Raw genomic sequence first — 19,807 nt, 5'->3', positions numbered from 1 at the left:
AGTAACTGTTGATAAGGGTTGATAAGTAAGTTGATAAGGGTTCAGAGACATAAAGACTTCAATTTTTAGGTCCTAGCCCACTCTGCCCATTTAGCAGTAAGTACTAGACCTTATAGTAGATACCAAAAACATTGGGTTAAAAGAAAAAAAACCAAAATCAGTTGAAGAGTATGCACGCGTACTTTGTTAATAAACTCCTGTTAAAAATTATATGCGTGGAAGCTCTCATGCTATATAATTATACATTATAATTTCATTCCATAATTTTAAGCACTCAAAGCAGAACCATTGTTTTAAAGGTTTCTTTTTTTTTAAGTTTATCATTTATTTTGAGAGAGAGTGAGAGAGAACGTGCGTACGCGTGAGGAAGGGGCAGAGAGAAAGGGGGAGAGAGAATCTCAAGCAGGCTCCACACTTTCATCATGGAGCCCAGTGCAAAATTCGAACCCGCGAACTGTGAGGTCATGACCTGAGTGGGCACCAAGAGTTGGGTGCTCCACTGACTGAGCCACCCACACGCCCCAAAGCGGAACCATTCTGAGAATCAAAATCCTTTGGCAAATGTAAACCTTAGAATTCTTACAAATAGATACATGGCCTCTTTGCCATAGTTGACCTCGAATGACAAGATTGTCACCAGGAATGAGGTCTCTCTCTTTGCGTCTGTCCCGCAAGCGTGAAAATAATCCTCACTGACCCGCTGTTTTGCGAGGCTGGACACTTGCCGAGAATAGCTGACGACGCAAGAAGAGAAGCAGCTGTGCGTGGGGAGCCGAAGCAGGGCGGCCGTGAGCAGGATGGGCATTAAGGAATGCTGGGAAGACACACCCGCGTACAACTCGAAATGGTTTGGCAGGGCAGCAAAATGCTAGGGAGCAGCAGTAATGGACTGGGCGTTTTCCCAGAAGTCTTCAGAGAACCCAATGGCACTTCACAAATGGTCACCCTGCCATATGCGTGGGGCATCATGACAGTTTCTAGCAGGTGGCTCTGCTTGCAAGGGTGACGCATCAGGAGACCGTGGTGCCCTGTAGACCAAGGGTCTTTTTCATACCAGGGAGCTTGAGCTGATGCTGTATATTGGGAGGGAGCTTCAGGTTTTCTGATAAACATAACTTATGTTTTGTTAAGACAGGGTTTTGTTTTGAGGTGGAAAATATCTAGAGGACAAGGAGAGCCATTGGGTATAATTTTTTTTTTTTAATTTTTTTTCAATGTTTATTTATTTTTGGGACAGAGAGAGACAGAGCATGAACGGGGGAGGGGCAGAGAGAGAGGGAGACACAGAATGGGAAGCAGGCTCCAGGCTCTGAGCCATCAGCCCAGAGCCCGACGTGGGGCTTGAACTCACGGACTGCGAGATCGTGACCTGGCTGAAGTCGGATGCTTAACCGACTGCACCACCCAGGCGCCCCCATTGGGTATAATTTTTTATTGTGAATATGAGATGTACGTAAAAGAGTGTAATGACACACACAAGTACAGTTCAAGGAATACTGGTGAAACACATTGTGTGTAAGCTTTTTTGGGAGGGCACAGAGAGAGATGCTTTAAAAGGTTTTTTGACAGTTTCCTTTGGACTGGCTAGGAGAAAAATCAAAGAATGGGGCAAAGGATATTTGTTGCTGATGGGCTGTTGATACCATAGATTTTGATGCTGGTTTTTCATTTAAAAAGCCCCAATTAGTAATATCTTTGAGATTGGCTAAGTTTACTTTTTTTTGAGAGAAAGAGAGAGTATGTGTGAGCAGGGGAGAGGGGCGTGGGGGGGGGTGGGAGACAGAATTTTTTTTTTTTTAATGTTTATGTATTTATTTTGAGAGAGTGGGCATGTTAGTGGGGGAGGGGCAGAGACAGAGAATCCCAAGCAGGCTCCACGCTATCAGCGAGGAGCCCGACGCAGGGCTCGATCCCACAAATCGTGAGATCGTGACCCGAGCCAGAATCGAATCAGATGCTTAACCGATTGAGCCACCCAGGCACCGTGAGAGAGAGTGAATCTTAAGCAGGCTCCACACTCTGCAAGGAGCGTGATGTGTGGGGCTGGATCCCACGACCCTGGCGGGGATCATGACCTGAAATCAACTGAAATCGACAGTTGGACGTTCAACCGACTGAACCACCCAGGCGCCCCTAAATGTACATTTTTATCGTAAGCATTCGTGGATAGTGAAACAGCAAACCAATGGAGAAAATAAACTGAAAGATGGTTGGCCGCGCATCCGAAACCACAGGAGTCGGGAGTTAGCATACTCCGAAAACTCCCATAGTAGGGGAGTTACATTGGAAAATGTAAGGGAATGCATCTAGAACAAAAAGAGTCCGTGTTAAACGTAAAAAATACTGGGCTCCAGACTTCTTGTTGGTATTTTAGGATAGGATGATTCAGACTATTTCTAGTGGGGTTTGGGGCTGATGTGCTGCTACCTATTGTAGCCAATGACAGCCAGGAAGTGCTGGGCAGTTCCAGCACAGGGATAAAGAAAACATTTCAAGATCCTACACTTAAAGAAAAACAAAGTTTAACTTTCAATTGAAGTATACGTGACATCCAATGTCACGTTCGTTTCAGGTGCATACCATAGTGATTTGACAGTTCTAGACGTTACACCACGGTCACCACAGTGAATGTACTTACCATCTGTCACCATACAGTGTTATCACAATATTATTGACTAGGTCCTCTGTGCTGTACTTTTCATCCTCGTGACTTATTTATTTTATAACTAGGGGAGTGTACCTCTTTTTTTTTTTTTTAACGTTTATTTATTTTTGAGATAGAGACAGAGTATGAACAGGGGAGGGGCAGAGAGAGAGGGAGACACAGAATCTGAAGTGGGCTCCAGGCTCTGAGCTGTCAGCACAGAGCCCGACGCGGGGCTCGAACTCACGGACCGTGAGATCATGACCTGAGCCGAAGTCGGATGCTTAACCGACTGAGCCACCCAGGTGCCCCGGGAGTGTACCTCTTAATCCCCTTTTCCTGTTTGCCCATCCCCATACCCTCCTTCTCTCTGGTAGCAATCAGATTGTTCTCTGGATTTGACTCTGTTTCTGGTTTTGTTTGTTTGTTCACGTGCTTTGTTTTTTAGATCCCACATATAAGTGAAATCATACAGTATTTGCCGGTCTCTGTCTGACTTATTTCGCTTCGTGTAATGCCATCAAGGTCCATCCATGTTGTCACAAAATTTCATTCTGTCACAAAAGATTTCATTCTTTGTTTATGACTGGCTTATATACCATTGGATATGTATACACCACATCTTCTTTATCAGTTTATCTGTCTGTGGACACTTAGATTGCTTCCATTTCTTGGCTATTGTAAATAACGCTGTAATAAACATAAAGGTGAATATATCTTTTCTTTTTTAGAAATTTTTTTAACATTTATTCATTTTTGAGAGACACGGAGAGACAGAGCGTGAATGGGGGAAGGGCAGAGAGAGAGGGAGACACAGAATCCGAAGCAGGCTCCAGGAGCCCCTGAATATATCTTTTTGAATTTGTGTTTTCATTTTCTTCGCGTAAATACCCAGAGTGAAATTACGAGATCGTATAGTAATTCTACTTTTAATTTTTGAGGAATGCCCATACTGTTCTCCACAGAGGCTGCACCAAATTACTTTTCCACCAGCAGTTGCTCAGGGGTTCCCTTCTCTCTGCATCCATGCCGGCATTTCTTATTTATTGCATTTTTGATGATGGCCGTTCTAACTGGTACGAGATGATATCTCATTGTGGTTTTTATTTGCATCTCCCTGGTGATTAGTGATGTTGAGCATCTTTTCATGTGTCTGTCTGTTGGCCATCTGTATGTCTTCTTTGGAAAAAGTGTATTCAGGTCCTCTGCCCATTTTTTAATCAGATTTTTTTTTTTTTTTGGGTGTTGAGTTGTAGGAGTTATTTATGTATTTTGGATATTAACACTTTATTGGATATATTATTTACAAGCGTATTCTCCCATTCCATATGTTGCCTTTTTGTTTCCTTGACTGTGCAAAAAGCCTTTTATGTTGATGTAGTCCCAATATATTATTTTTGCTTTTGTTGACCTTATTCGAGGAGAGAGATACAAAAAAATATTGTTAAGACCAGTGTGCAAGAGAAAAAAAAAAAAGACTAATGTGCAAGAGATTACTGCCTGTGTTTTCTTCTAGGAGCTTTATGGTTTCAGGTCTGACGTTTAGGTCTTTAATTCATTTTGAGTTTATTTTTATGTATGGTATCAGATAGTTATCCAATTCCATTCTGTTGTGTGTGGCTCTCCAGTTTTCCCATAAAAGAGAGAGTTTTTCTCAATCTGTATTCTTCCCTCCTTTGTTGTAGATTAATTAACCATACAAGCATGGGTTCATTTCTGGGCTCTCAGTCCTTTTCTATTGATTTATGTCTTTATTTTTGTGCCAGTACCATACTGTTTTGATCACTGTAGCTTACGATAGTATAGTTTGAAATGTGGGGCTGTAACACCTCCAGTTTTGTTCTTGTTTCTCAAGATTGCTTGGCTATATGGGGTCTTTTGTGGTTTGATACAAATTGTAGGGTTGTTTGTCCCAATTCTGTGAAAAATGCTTTCGGTGTTTTGATAGGGGTTGCAGTCTGTAGACTGCTTTGGGTAATAGGGACATTTAAAAAATACTGATTCTTCCCATTTATGAGCATTGTATATCTTTCCATTTGTTTGTGGCATCGTCAGTTTCTTTCATCAATGTCTTCTAGTTTTCAGGGTACAGGTCTTTCACTTCCTTGGTTAAATCTGTTTCTGGGTATTTTATTCTTTTAGATAAAACTGCTTTCTCTTTCTGCTAGTTCATTATTAGTGTCTAGGGATGCAACAGGTCTCTATATATTAATTTTGTATTTTGCAACTTACTGAATTCATTTATTATTTCTAGTAGTTTTTTGGTGGAGTTTTTAGGTTTTCTATATGGTACTATTGCATCTACAAATAACGAGTGTTTTCCTTCTTCCTTACCATTTTGGATGTTTTTTAAATTTCTTTTTCTTGTCTTGATTGCCGTGGCAAGGACTTCTAGTATTGTGTTGAATAAAGTGGCAAGAGTGGACATTACATCCTTGTGTTGTTCTTGATCTTAGAGGAAAAGCTTTCAGCTTTTTACCACTGAGTATAACGTTAGCTCTGGGTTTGTCATATGTGGCCTTTATCGTATCAAGATATGATTCCTCTATCCTCTGTACCCACTTTATTGGGAGTTTTTATCATGAGTGATTGTTGAATTTCGGCAAATGTTTTTTCTGCATCTATTGAGATGATCATGTGATTTTTATCATTCATTTTGTTAATGAGGTATATCACAGCGATTTATGAATATTGAACTATCCTTGCATACCTGGAATAAATTTTACTTGATCATGGTGAGTGATCTTTTTAATGTATTGTTGAATTCGGTTTGCTAATATTTTGTTAAGGATTTTTGCATCTATGTTCATTAAGGATTTTGACCTGTAATCTTCCTATTTGTAGTGTCTTGGTTGGTTTTGGTACCAGGGTAATGCTGGCCGCATAGAATGAATTCGGAAACATTGTTTTCTCTTTATTTTTTGGGAATAGTTTGAGAAGGATAGGTAACTCTTAAAAAAAATTTTTTTTTAATGTTTACTTTTGGGAGAGAGAGAGACAGAGCACGTGCGGGGGAGGAGCAGAGAGAGAGGTTGACACAGAATCCGAAACAGGCTCCAGGCTCTGAGCTGTCAGCACAGAGCCCGACCCGGGGCCTGAACTCACAAACCATAAGATCATGACCTGAACTGAAGCCAGACACTCAACTGACTGAGCCACCCAGGCGCCCCGGGATAGGTAACTATTTAAATGTTTGGTAAAATTCACCAGTGAAGGCATCTGGTCTTGGAGTTTTATTTGTTGGGAGTTTTTTGATTGCTCATTCAATTTTATACTAGTAATTGATTGGGGCACCTGGGTGGCTCAGTCGGTTGGGCGACCGACTTGGGCTCAGGTCATGATCTTGCAGTTAGTGAGTTTGAGCCCTGTGTTGGGCTCTGTGCTGACAGCTCAGAGCCTGGAGCCTCCTTCAGATTCTGTGTCTCCTGCCTCTTTCTACCCCTCCCCTGCTCACGCTCTGTGTCTCTCTGTCTTTTAATAATAAATAAACATTAAAAAAAAATTTATACTAGGGGCGCCTGGGTGGCGCAGTCGGTCAAGCGTCCGACTTCAGCCAGGTCACGATCTCGCGGTCTGGGAGTTCGAGCCCCGCGTCAGGCTCTGGGCTGATGGCTCAGAGCCTGGAGCCTGTTTCGGATTCTGTGTCTCCCTCTCTCTCTGCCCCTCCCCCGTTCATGCTCTGTCTCTCTCTGTCCCAAAAATAAATAAACGTTGAAAAAAAAAATTTTTTTTTTAAATTTATACTAGTAATCGATCTGTTCAGATTTTCTATTTTTTTCCTGGTTTAGTCTTGGAAGATTGTATGTTTCTAGGAATTTATCCATTTCTTCTAGATTGTCCAGTTTGGTGTATAATTTTTTGCAGTAGTCTCCTAATCCTTTGTATATCTGTGGTCTCAGTTGTAACTTCTCTTTCATTTCTGATTTTAAGTGGTTCTCCCATTTTCTTGATGAATCTGGCTAAAGGTTTGTCAGTTTTGTTTATCTTTTCAAAGAACCAGCTCTTAATCTCATTGATCTCTTCTATTAGTTTTTTGTTATTGTTGTTTTTAGTTTCTACTTCATTTCTTTCTTCTCTAATATTTATTATTTCCTTCTTTATACTAATTTTGGGCTTTGTTCTTCTTTTTCTTTTCTTTTTTTTAATTTTTTAAATGTTTGTTTATTTTTGAGACAGAGAGAGACAGAGCATGAATGGGGGAGGGGCAGAGAGAGAGGGAGACACAGAATCGGAAACAGGCTCCAGGCTCTGAGCCATCAGCCCAGAGCCCGATGTGGGGCTCGAACTCATGGAGGAGGATCGTGACCTGAGTCGAAGTCGGACATTTAACTGACTGAGCCACCCAGGTGCCCCTGTTCTTCTTTTTCTAGTTCGTTTAGGTATAAGGTTAGATTGTATATTTGAGATTAATCTTGTTTCTTGAGGTAGACCTGTATTGTTACAAACCTTCCTCTTAGAATTGCTTTTCCTGCAATCCCAAAGATTTTGAAATATTGTGTTTCCATTTCCATTTTTCTCCAGGTATTTTTTTATTTTGTCATGGATTTTTTTGGTTGACTCATTAGTTGTTTAGTGGCATTGTTTTTTCTAGGTTTTTTTCTACTATTTTTTCGAGTTTTTTTCTTGTAACTAATTTCTAGTTTCATATTGGTGTTGTCAGAAAAGAGATACTAAACCATGAGGAGAAATTAAAATGAAATAAGACTCTTCAGTCTTGAAAGAGGAAGCCGTGATTAAAAATAAAACAGGGGCGCCTGGGTGGCTCAGTCGGTTGAGCGGCCGACTTCGGCTCAGGTCATGATCTCACAGCTCGTGAGTTTAAGCCCCGCGTCGGACTCTGTGCTGACGGCTCGGAGCCTGGAGCCTGCTTCGGATTCTGTGCCTCCCTCTCTCTCTGCCCCAACCCATTCGCATTCTGTCTCTCTCAAAAATAAATAAACATTAACAAATATTTTAAAAAATCAAAATAAATACAACAAAACAAAACATAGGCTAAATGTTTAGATTTCTTTTTTTTTTTTTTAATGTTTGTTTATTTTGAGAGAGAGAGAGGGAGGGAGCAGGGGAGGGGCAGAGAGTGAGAGGGAGGAAGAGAGAGAATCCCAAGCAGGCTCCGTACTATTAGGATAGAGCCCTGCACAGGGTTTAATCCCAAGAACTGTGAGATTATGATCTGAGCCAGAATCAAGAGTTGGACACTTAACTGACCAAGCCACCCAGGTGTCCCTAGACTACTTCTTCTTCTTTGTCTTGTCTTTTCTTTTTTCTTTTCGTTTCTCTCCTCTTCTCTTCCTTTCTTTGCTTTGCTTTGCTTTTTTCTAATCTTATTTTATTTATTTTTCAGTAAGCCCTATACCTAACATGGGGCCTGATTGAACTCACGACCCCAAGATCAAGTATCACATGCTCTATGGAAGGAGCCCATCAAGGTGCCCATATTTAGACTTCTTTATCAGACCCTGAAGAACTGAGCAAAAGATAGCCGTTAATGCTTGAGAGGAAAGTGTCTGATAAAAGAAAGTAACTTCAGTTTAATGTTTACAAAGCAGTTGTGCCGTTGTCATTCACTTGACCTTTCCACACCACTCGAGAGGAGAGGGGGCATGTGTTATTGTTCACATTTGACAGACGAGAAAACAGCTGTGAGTGAGAGAGTGACTTGGCCAAGCTGCCACTCTAAAGGGTCAGGAGCCAATCCACCTCCGACTCGGATCCTGGGTTCTTGTCCCTGCTTGGTGTTTAGAAAACTCAGGAGGATCAGTAGGTTCTGTGGACCGAGTCTCTCTGGTGACGCAAAGTGTGATGGCAAAGCGTAGGCACTGAAGGAGACATGTAAAATGTGAATCCTATTAAGATGTTAAAGGGCAGGGGCGCCTGGATGGCACAGTCGGTGAAGCGTCCGACTTCAGCCAGGTCACGATCTCGCGGTCCGGGAGTTCGAGCCCCGCGTCGGGCTCTGGGCTGATGGCTCAGAGCCTGGAGCCTGTTTCGGATTCTGTGTCTCCCTCTCTCTCTCCCGTTCATGCTCTGTCTCTCTCTGTCCCAAAAATAAATAAACATTGGAAAAAAAAAAAAAAGATGTTAAAGGGCAGGCCTGAAGCTGCGGTAGTAAGCATAACTTTGAAGAGTTGAGATCATAAGGAGCAATGTGTCATCTCAGGGCTCCCCTTGTTAGTGGCTGAGGGTTTATTGACTTGATCGGATATAAAGTTTCCTCATTGTCATTTGTACTGTGCTGTAACGTAAAATTAGCTTTTGCCTTTGTGTGTGTGTGTGTGTGTGTGTGTGTGTGATGTGTGTGATGTGTGTGTGTGTGTGCGTGCACGTGCATCAGAGAGAGATGGCCTCTTGTAGGGCAAAACACAGAAGGGTCCAGAAGATCAGTCTTGTGTGAAAACAGGCCTGCAGGTAACATGGTGGGTGATTGCACATTGTCCATGCCCTGGGTTAATGCCAGAATTTTCAGACGCATATGATGCATATTTAAAGATTAGGGGACCATCTGTGTCTCTTCAGACGCCTGGTGAGAATCCCAGGCGTTCCAAACAAGGGTCAGCACGGTAGGTGAACCCCAGCTAATGTCAGCTTGTAGTTACCTGTCCCTGAATAGAGACTCTAGGAGCTGTATCCGAGTCCGGAGGAATTCACAAATTAGGCAGGTTTAATGTGAGAACAGATCCTCCTAGTATTTTAGAGGCCCTGTAGTAACATCTGTGTTTATTTTTTTTAATATTCTATTTATACTTAAGAGACAGAGAGACAGAGACAGAGCATGAGCGGGGAAGGGGCAGAGAGAAAGGGAGACGCAGAATCGGAAGCAGGCCCCAGGCTCCGAGCCATCAGCACAGAGCCTGACGGGTGGCTCGAACCCGCAAACTGAGAGATCATGACCTGAACGGAAGTTGGACACTCAACCGACTGAACCACCCAGGCGCCCCACCAAGGTTGAGTATTTTATACAGGAAATATATGTGGATGTTTGTGTAAGGTGCTCAGTGGAGTATTTCACCTTTTGGCATTTGTATGGTATCTTTTGAATTAACTGTAGCACAGGGATTAGCTGACTGTGGCCTATGGGTCCAGTCTGGCCCACGGCCTGTTTTTACATGGCCCTTGAGCTAAGACTGGGTTTTGCATACATGCAAAAGAGTGGTTAAAAAAATTTTTTAAAGAAAAATATATCATTACTTGTGAAAATTATATAAAATTCAGATTTCAGTGTCCATAAACGTTTTATTGGATCACAGCCATATTCATTTGTTTGCATGTTGCCTATAGCTCCTTCTGTGCTAGTCAAACAGAATTGACTCGCTGTGACAGAGACCATATGGCCTGCAAAGCCTAGACTTTTTACTGGATATCCCTGCTATTGCAAAATAATATTAATTTCTGAAATTAAGGTTCTCCCTTTTTTTGCCGTGACTTTTAAAAAATAGTAACGTTTTAGCACACAGAATCATTTGATTTTTATTAAATGAAAGGGCCAACATTTTTTTCAGGCGAGTGAATCTCTTACTTTATAAGACAGTGGAAAATAGAGCCCACAGAGCCACAACCTTTTACCAAACACAAAGTGTTTCTATTAAGTATCTATCTCAGCGCCTGGGTGGCTCAGTCGGTCAAGTGTCTGACTTCAGCTCAGGTCATGATCTCATGACATTTGTGAGTTCGAGCCCCGCATCGGGCTCTGTGCTGACAGCTCGGAACCTGGAGCCTGCTTCAGATTCTGTGTCTCCCTCTCTCTCTGCCTCTCCCAACTCACACTCTGTCTCTCTCTCAAAAATAAACGAATATTAAAAAAAAAAAAACAAGTATCTATCTCAATAGCCAAGGGCTCATTCTTTTGGATATTGTTTTCCTCTGGGCCTGCCTGCACATTGTCTGCAGATGGGTTCACCAACTGTTCCTCTGATTCTTTTATGCTGAAGAGATTTTCTCCTCCCCTGGAATCTGGGCTGGCCCTCACTTTGACCAACAGAATGTGATGAACGCGGTGCCTTGTGACTTCAAGACACAGGCCTTTAGAAGCCTTGCAGCCTCTGGTTGGCCCTTTTAACAACCTGCCACCAAGTTAAAGAGGCGTGAGCTGGACTAGGAGAAGGGACCTGGTGGAAAAGGAAAGACCCAGTCCAGCTGACAGACGCGCCAGGGACTCAGAGGTAAGAGCGGGTCATCTTGAATAGCTCAGACTGTACGGAAATACTTCATGCCTGAGCCCCTACTCAGATTCTGGACCCTTGTAAAATTGTGAGCCAGATAAGATGGGGGTTGTTTTAAGCCGCTGAGTTTTGGAGTATCCTGTTACGCAGTATTATCTAGGTGAAACAGTTTGAGATGTACGGGACTTTTTACCAGGAAAAACAAAAAGAGATATCCGTTAATATAGGGTGTTAATAAACTGTAGTTATATACGTTGCAGTGGCGTGCTTGGCTTCCTCGTGCATGTGGTTCATCTGAAAATTCAAGTCGTTATTTTTATGATTAAAGAAGTGTGCGCATGCTCGGGGCTCCTGGCCGGCTCAGTCTGTAGACGATGCACCTCTTGGTCTCCGGGTTGTGAGTCCAAGGCCGATGTTGAGCATGGAGTCTGCAAAAAAATAAAGGAAGGAAGGAAGGAAGGAAGGAAGGAAGGAAGGAAGGAAGGAAGGAAAGAAGAAAGAAAGAAAGAAAGAAAGAGAAAGAAAGAAAGAAAGAAAAAGAAAGAGAAAAGTGATACATGCTTATTAGAGAAAACTAAGAAAAAGAAAATTCTATTTTTTTTTTTGCATTTATTTATTTTGAGAGAGACGGAGAGACAGCGTGAGTGGGGGAGGGGCAGAGAGAGAGGGAAACAGAGAACCCCAAGCAGGCTCCACGCTGTCAGTGCAGAGCCTGACACAGGGCTCCACCCCAGGAAGCTGCGATGTCATGACCTGAGCCAAAACCAAGAGTCGGACCCCTAACCCAACTAAGCCCCACCCAGGTTTCCTAGATAAAGAAAATTCTAAAGCCCAGTGTTTAAATTGCTCACAATTCCACCATCTAGGCTAGAGGCTCATTGTTAGTTCCAGCCTTTTCTTTACAAACAGTCTTATTTTGTTAAGTTATAAATATGTATCGTTTTGTACTCTGCTTTAGTTTTGTAATATTATACCATCGTGAAATATATTTCACAAGCATGATTTTGAATGACCACAGCGGCTTATTTAAGTGGACGGTAAAAAATTCACGGAATTAAAATCCAAGTACCTGGTCCTCATTTTCCATTTTCAGGTTTGCTGGTTAGAGAATTTTTTAAAAAGTGAACCTTTTTAAAATTTTTTATTTAATTTTTATTTTAGAGAGAGAGAGAGAAAGAGGGAGAGGGAGAGAGCACAAACTGGGCGGAGGAGCAGAGGGGGAGAGAGAGAGAGAGAGAGGGAATGAGAGAATCTTAAGCAGGCTGTACGCTCAGCATGGAGCCCCACGTGGGGCTCGATCCCACAACTCTGGGATCATGACTTGAGCTGAAATCAAGAGTCGGACGCCCAACTGACTGAGCCACCCAGGCACTTCTGGAAAGCAACCCATGTTTTAAAAACTGCTTTGTTGAGCTATAATTCACATGTAATACAAATGTACAATGTAAAATCCATTTGAAGTGTACAATTCAGTGTTTCTTAGTAGTCTTACAGGCTTCTGTAACCATTGTCACAATCTGATTTTAGAACATTTTCATCCCCTCTAAAAGAAACCAAACCTCCCGTCCCTTCCAGCCCCTACCCCCAGCACTAGGCAACCACAGATCTACTTCCTGCCTCTGTAGATTTGTGTGTGGTCGCTTGTGACTGGCTTCTTTCACTCAGCATAATGTTTTCAAGGTTCATCTGTGTTGCAGCACGTGGCATCGCTTCCTTCCTGTTGATTGTTGAGTAATATTCTGTTGTATGGACGGACCATGGTGTCTTTGTGCATTCATCAATTGATGTCTATTTGGGTTGTTTAGACTTTTTGGTTATTATGAATAATGCTGTGTGGACATATGTTTTCATTTCTCTTGGGTGTATCCGAGGAGCGAAATCTTTGGGTCCTACGGTTACTCTCTGTCTAACACGCCAAGGGCTTGCCAGACATGTTTCCAAAGCAGTTGTATCCCTTTGCTTATCAGCACGGATGTATCAGGTCTCTGGTTTCACTACGTCCTTGCTCATGCTTCCTAACGTCTTAGGGATTTACAGCTGTCCTAGTGGAGGGCAGTGGTATTTCACTGTGGTTTTCATTTTCATTTCTCTCATGGCTAATGATGTTGAGCCTCTTTTCATGTGCTTATTGGCCACATTCATCTCTCTCTCTCTTTTTTGTTTTACAGAATTACTCATTTTTGAGAGAGAGAAAGAAAACACAAGTGGAGGGGGGCAGAGAGAGAAAGGTAGAGAAAGAATCCCAAGCAGGCTCTACACTGTCAGCCCAGAGCCCGATGCGTGGCTTGAACTCAGGAACCGTGAGATCATGACCTGAGCCGAAGTCAGACACTTAACCAACGGGGCCGCCCGGGTGCCCCTGAATCTTTTTTTGAAGAAGTGTGTCTTTTTTTGGAGCAATATATTTTGTCCATTTTTAAATTGGGTTATTTGTCTTTACTATTGAGTTGTAAAAATTCTTGCAGATAGAAGACCCTCATGAGAGATGTAATTTGCAAATCTCATCTCCCATGTGGTGGGTTTCTCTCCCTTTCTTGATAGCATTGTTTGCAGCATTAACATTTTCAGTTTTGACCTAGTCTGCCAGTTTATCTATTTTTGTTTTTTTGTGGTTGTTCCTTCTGTCTTTGATGTCGTATAATTACCTAAACCAAGATCACAAAGCTTTTAGAGAATTTGTAAAGACATTATTTTACTCTACAGCTAGTACTGCTGGGTTTTTTATTTGTTCATTTTAAATTGTAAACCCTCCTGGGACAATACATATAGTGCACATTCATTTTAATAGCTGCATAATATTCCGTGGTATAAATATGCCTTAATGTATTCAACCATTATCTATTGATGGGCAAAAAGTCTTATTTCCAGTTTTTTGGGCTTGCCCCAAACAAGACTGCAAAAGTCCTTGTACATTTATTATTTTGTTTCTGGCGCCTTTGTTCCTGCAGAATGCATTGCCTAGGATGGAATGGGCAGCTTCCTTCAAAATCTAAGTAGCTGAGATTTGTTCTGTATTGGGACGTGGATACTCTCGTCAGCCGATTAGGAAAAAAAAAATTATGAATCTACTGTAAGCGAACTTTTCATCACGGTAAATTCATTTCAGAGAGCAGGGTTGCCCCCGTGATTCTTTGCTTTTTCAAAAGCTTGTTTTCTTTAGGCTGGGAGAAGACTGCTTCCCATACAGCAACAGAGTAACAGAAATACAGAAAGGTTTGGAAATAGCCACCAAGAAAAGTATGCCAGTGAGCCCTGCCTTCCATTTGGATTTATTGTTTGTGGGGTTTTTTTGGCCACGTGCTGCTGCAACAGAATTTAGGGACCTCATAAAGATACACACACACCCAGGGTATGTCGGCGTGTAAACTTACGGGATCTCTCTGGGGAGCCTGTGCTGGCTCTTTGCTGAGGTCTGGTTAACGCATATTTAATTTCTTGTGTATTACTGAAAAGGGGATTGGCAGGGCTAAAAGTCATGCACCTGATATTTTTAGGCCATTGTGACAGAATAGGGACATGTAAAAAATAAAAGTCAAACAATTAAAAGTGAATATAATTTTTGTTATGTTTTATTCATACTGGTTTGAAAGGAGCGAGAAAGGGAAACTTCTTGGGGCTTTAACTGATGCGCTGGCTCCTAACATAATTAAATGGTCGGCTTTTCATTTAGAAGAACCAGAGTGGCAGGGAATGTTCTAGTATTTTTAGATTCTTTTTCTCTAGAGCCCTAATGGCCTATCATGTTGACTCTTCATTGGAACACACTTGCCTCTTTGTAATAAACCTTCAGATTGTTGCCGTTATTTAGACTTTGGTAGGGGGCTACTTTAGTGTCTTGGTGGCTGATTAAGATGCTAAGTTATATCTTAGGGTTTGGGTTTTTTTTTAATGTTTATTTATTTATTCTGAAAGAGAGAGCCAGCGTGCATGCATGCACACCACACTAGCAGGGTAAGGGCAGAGAGTGGGGCCAGTGGGGGTGGGGGGGTGTTGGAGGAGAGAGAATCCCAAGCAGGCTCCACACTGTCAGCACAGAGCCTGATACGGGGCTGGATCTCCCGGATCAAGAGATCATGACCTGAGCTGAAATCGAGAGTCAGACAGTCAACCGACTGAGCCACCTAGGTGCCCCCATCTTAGTGTTATTTTAAAAATTTATCTGATGGTTTTAGGCTCTGTTACTGATTGGTTTGAGTGTAACCAAGTAGGAAACTGTCAACCAGGGGTGCTTTTGAAGGCTTTTGTTTTTCTTTTATTATTAATGGAAACTTTAAAACATTTCAAAAGCAGAGAGAATAGTGTACTGAACCCCCATGAACCTCTGACTCATCTTCAACGTTTATCATCTCGGAGCCGATTCTGTCTCATTGTTCTGCTCAGCCCATATGGCAGCCACCAGTCACCTGCGGCTGCTCCTAGTTGAGGTGTGAACCACATCCTCCCCAACGGTTTGCAAGTTCTCTCCCTCCCGGGAGCTCTTAATTCTTCCCTGACCCTCACGGGTAAGCACAAAACTTCCCCCTTCCCCACCCCTCATCCTCCTCTCCATAAGCTTGTTTGTTTCCTTTGTAACACTTGCCCGACTTGTAGTTATTTAATTATTTGACTTGCCTGGTAAGTTTCAGTCTGACTCCCTACGGTAACATAACCTCCAGGAGGACCCTGGGAGGGGGGGAATCAGTGACTCCCCCGTGGTGATTCTGAGGTGATTTCCCTTGTGAGCACACACACCGTGGCAGGAATGCTCAACCCAGGTGGCCCTAACCCCTCTCTCACAAAGCGTGTATGTTGTAATCACCTTTACTATCTTGGCGTGAAACTCAGAGCTTATAGAAATTATCTATACACATAATTTTAAGAAATGAATGTAATGGCCTAACTATAACATCAAAGAAAGTATAAGGAATTTGTAATAAAATAACGTGTTTTTGCCCCCCCCCCCCCCCCGCCTGTTTCTAGTATTGGCAGTGTGGTTTGTATTAAACTAGCCCTTTCTGCTAGATAGTCTTAAACTCTGGTTTATGTCTTTATAACACATACGAACAGTAGTAACGGTCCTGAACTGCTTGGTCCCTTGGTCACTTTCAGGTCTCTGCTAAAGAATTAACCAGAGTCTGGCTCGAGTCCCTTACACAACAGCAGGCCCCCCCCCCCCCCCCCAACCAGCACTTACCATCCCTTTTAACTCAGCCTTTCCCCCCGCATAGCACTGGGTACCACCTGACATTCTCTGTATTTTTTTCATTGCCTATTTCCTCCCACTAAGAAGCTCCAGGAAGGCAAGGGAATTTTCTCTTGAAAACCCTCAGCACCTACCACAGTGTGTGGAATGCAGCAGGCGTTCGGGAGAGGTTCTGAAGCAAATGAATCCTTCGTGCTCTCTCGTGTGCTATGATCCTTCAGCAAGAAGGGCTTATGAGTAGCTGGATTTTGAGCGACTCTCCAAAATGGCTCCCTCATCAGCACATCCTTGAGACGAGGCATTCCCTCTAGTCTTTTACCCTTGTTCTGCCATATTGGACAGTTGCTTGTAGAGGGAGGTGGTGTACCAGACGAAGAGAGTCATCACCTGTAACGTACTTGCTCGTGTCACATTCAGATTTTTAGGGTACCCCTCTTGATCCGAGATGGCGAGCTGAGAGGTGATCAGGTTGTCAGGTAGATTCTGACTCAGGATGGACAAGGACTTGACGTCTTGGGTGGTCACATTGCTGGTTGGCATCAAGACATCAGTAATGGAAAGTTCTGTCGGTCCCAGTTCCTAAAATAAGGGATGCAGTCTTTATTTGCCATTTAGGGGAACTTGGTAGACTTCCTTTTATGAAGTAGAACGAACTTTGCGAAATGAAAGCACATGTTATCTGGGAATAATATTATGGGATAATAACTTTTGAAAAAATCTTCTACGTGGAACGTTAAGAGGAGACCTAAAGAGGAGAGGCATGAGGAGGAGGAGACGAATTGCCAGCTCCCATTCTAGAACATGGAGATGGTTGGGGGAGGGGGGTGGTGGCTGTGAGATGGCAATAGTTTGTTCCTTTGCCTGTGAATGGTACCTGGGAGATGCTGACCAGCATCCCAAAGTATTTAAGTGATAGATCATGTACATTGGGTTCTGTTACTTTACCAAAGTGTAAGCCCGTTTCCTTTTTTCCAAGTCAGGAAATATAAAAGAAATAGCGTGAGAGGATGGTGACCGAGGTTTAATGAGGCTTGAACGTTTCCTGGCCTTGTTTCTCTCCTCCGAACACTCTGTGGAGTGGACATGACAGCCAGCTTGGGGACTGGTAGTTCCTGTGTCATAAGAAATGTGTCACACTGATCATTTAAGGGAACCATCTTGCTTGTTAAGGAGATTCTTTTCCTTACTTACAATGCCTTGGGTACTGGCCTTTCTTATTTGCTGTTTTTTCTCAACAGTGCTGTAAGAGTTAAAGCAAAGGTAATAATACTACCTCGTAATGGTGGCTATAATAGAAGAATCCCATTTGCTTGCTACTTTCTCCACTGTTGTGTTAATACAAACATTGTTTTCCCATAATCAATATACCAATCAATACTGTATGAACAATAAGCAATGTAAATGGTAAGAATGAAGGACCAGAAAGATGTCACATAACCAATGATGACCGCCCTGAGCTCTGTTCTCTGAAGGCAATTAACTAAGTTCTCTTTGATTAATGGTTACCTTAGCTACCTTCTACCTGCCTATGAAAAGTATAGTTGGTAACGTCTTAATAAAACGACACTGGTTGGGAATGCAAGCTGGTGCAGCCACTCTGGAAAACAGTATGGAGGTTTCTCAAAAAACTAAAAAGAGAACTACCCTACGACCCAGCAATTGCACTACTAGGCATTTATCCACGGGATACAGGTGTGCTGTTTCGAAGGGACACATGCACCCCCATGTTTATAGCAGCACTATGAACAATAGCCAGAGTATGGAAAGAATGGATGGATGGATGGATGGATGGATGGATGGATGGATGGATAAAGAAGATGTGGTATATATGTACAATGGAGTATTACTCGGCAATCAAAAAGAATGAAATCTTGCATTTACAGCTACGTGGATGGACCTGGAGGGTATTATGCTAAGTGCAATTAGTCAGTCAGAGAAAGACAAAAATCATACGACTTCAGGCATATGAGGACTTTAAGAGACAAAACAGATGAACATAAGGGAAGGGAAGCAAAAATAATATAAAAACAGGGAGGGGGCCAAAACAGAAGAAACTCATAAATATGGAGAACAAACAGGGTTACGGGAGGGGTTGTGGGAGGGGGGATGGGCTAAATGGGTCAGGGGCACTAAGGAGTCTACTCCTGAAATCATTGTTGCACTCTATGCTAATTTGGATGCAAATTTAAAAAAATTAAAAAAAAAAAAAGACACTGGTTAGTAGCCCAATAGCCCAAATAAATGTTTTTAATGTTCTAAGGAATGTACACTTATAAAATTCCATTTTCAGAAGATCTTTTCATGTGTCATCAGCTGAGACCAAGAGTAAAGAACTGTACCTCGCTTAGAAACTACTGGAGTAAAGTGCGTACGCAATAAATACTTACTGCGTGCATACCTGGGTGGTGGAAGGAACGAACTTTGGTCAGTGAAAGCAAATGATCTCCCCTTTTTTGTTCCCACGTGTCTTCCTCTCTCCCTCTCCGAGTACTGTAACATGATTCTTAGGAGTAGGGGTGTCTGATAAGCATGGAAATAGTGCTTTTGAAGGCAGGGTTCACCAAAAGAAAGCGATCGAAGACGAAAGGGATTGTTCGCAAGTAGCATCTGTATCAACAGATGGGAAGACTAGTCAATGTGTCGTCAATACCTGCCACGTGCAAGTCCGCGTCCAAGGGTCTATCTACCAGTTGCTCTAAGTCTAAGAAATTAAGGAAAGTGGAGGTCTGTGTCCCTGTGGTTAAATATTTCGTGGCCAGCATCACGGGCTAGGTGTGACACCATAATTAGGTGGCAGATGAAAAGCAAAGGTTCCGTGTGTGGCCAAGAGGGTGGGGTAAAGAGGCCATGCTTGCACAGCACATTCCTGCAGAAAATAAGTTGGTCTTTCAGTTGGTGAAACGACTCTTCATTTGGCTGTAATATTCCTCCGGGAGGGCTTCGTGAATTCAATAAAACAAAGCTCCAGAAAAACCTATTCTGTTGGAGGGAATATATAATTAACCCATAGAAATTAGTGCCATCCAGTATATTACTGAGGAAAAAAAAAAAAAAGGATTAAATACCGGTATGAATAAAAATAGTGTCTGTTATTGTTCTCTCTGGGATAAAATTACCAGGACTGCCAATCGTGCTGCTTGAGGGTCTGGTTTGTTATTGGCTGGGTTGGGAACAGCGCTTTCTGTCTCCCTGTTACATAATGGTCCGTAGTCAGGTGAATAGCGGGATCCTTCCCTCCCCCCCCCCCCCAACTTTTGCCAGATGGGCCGGCTGTGAGCCGCTACAGTTACAGAAAAGGCAGTTATGGTTGTGTTGGAGTTACGTCTGGTGTATGTTAAAATGCTGTTAGAATAATTTTTGTACCTTTCAAAATTCCTTTCTGCACGTTGCACACCATCCCGTCTGGAAGCTAGACCTGCGGAGCTGAGCCCGGGACACGTGGTTCTAATCCGAGGTCTACCTTTGACTGCCGTGGTTAATTAATAAACGTCGATCGCATTTTCCTGCACTGAGTTCCGAACAAACAAAAAAGCGTAACGCCCAGTTCCTGCCTGTAAGGAATCGGTTTAGTGGGAGGGTCACCCACACAAACAATGGTCACGTGTGACGGACGGTTTTGCAGCATCAGGGAAGGAACCCACACCACCCCTGGTGGGGCGCAGCGGGGCGTGGCCTCTCTGGGGCTCAGGGGACTCTCGGGGCCTTCAGGCCAGAGGCGTAAGTCCTAATCGCACAAGTCCCAGCACCCAGGTGTGTTCAGAGGAGTCAGGGCTCCTCCACAGGCGGCCCTGCACGGGGAAGCAGGGGCGAGGCTGCAGGACT

At 42.9% G+C, this 19,807-nt stretch overlaps 1 protein-coding gene and 1 long non-coding RNA gene across 2 annotated transcripts in view; one reads left to right on the top strand and one right to left on the bottom strand.

Annotated features, from left to right (window-relative positions):
• Positions 1–19,807, top strand: part of PIP4K2A (phosphatidylinositol-5-phosphate 4-kinase type 2 alpha) — a 192,588-nt gene that overhangs the window by 31,459 nt on the left and 141,322 nt on the right. The gene's annotated exons all lie outside the window — the stretch shown is intronic.
• On the bottom strand, positions 15,976–19,520 carry LOC125169691 (uncharacterized). The gene is made up of 3 exons (XR_007153769.1): positions 19,349–19,520; positions 18,373–18,592; positions 15,976–16,564 (listed from the first exon to the last, which is right to left on the bottom strand). It is a non-coding gene; the product is annotated as an uncharacterized LOC125169691 (long non-coding RNA).

Source organism: Prionailurus viverrinus, chromosome B4 (assembly GCF_022837055.1).
Source record: "Prionailurus viverrinus isolate Anna chromosome B4, UM_Priviv_1.0, whole genome shotgun sequence".
NCBI classification, from domain to species: domain Eukaryota; kingdom Metazoa; phylum Chordata; class Mammalia; order Carnivora; family Felidae; genus Prionailurus; species Prionailurus viverrinus.
This window is presented reverse-complemented; position numbering and strand designations above follow the sequence as displayed.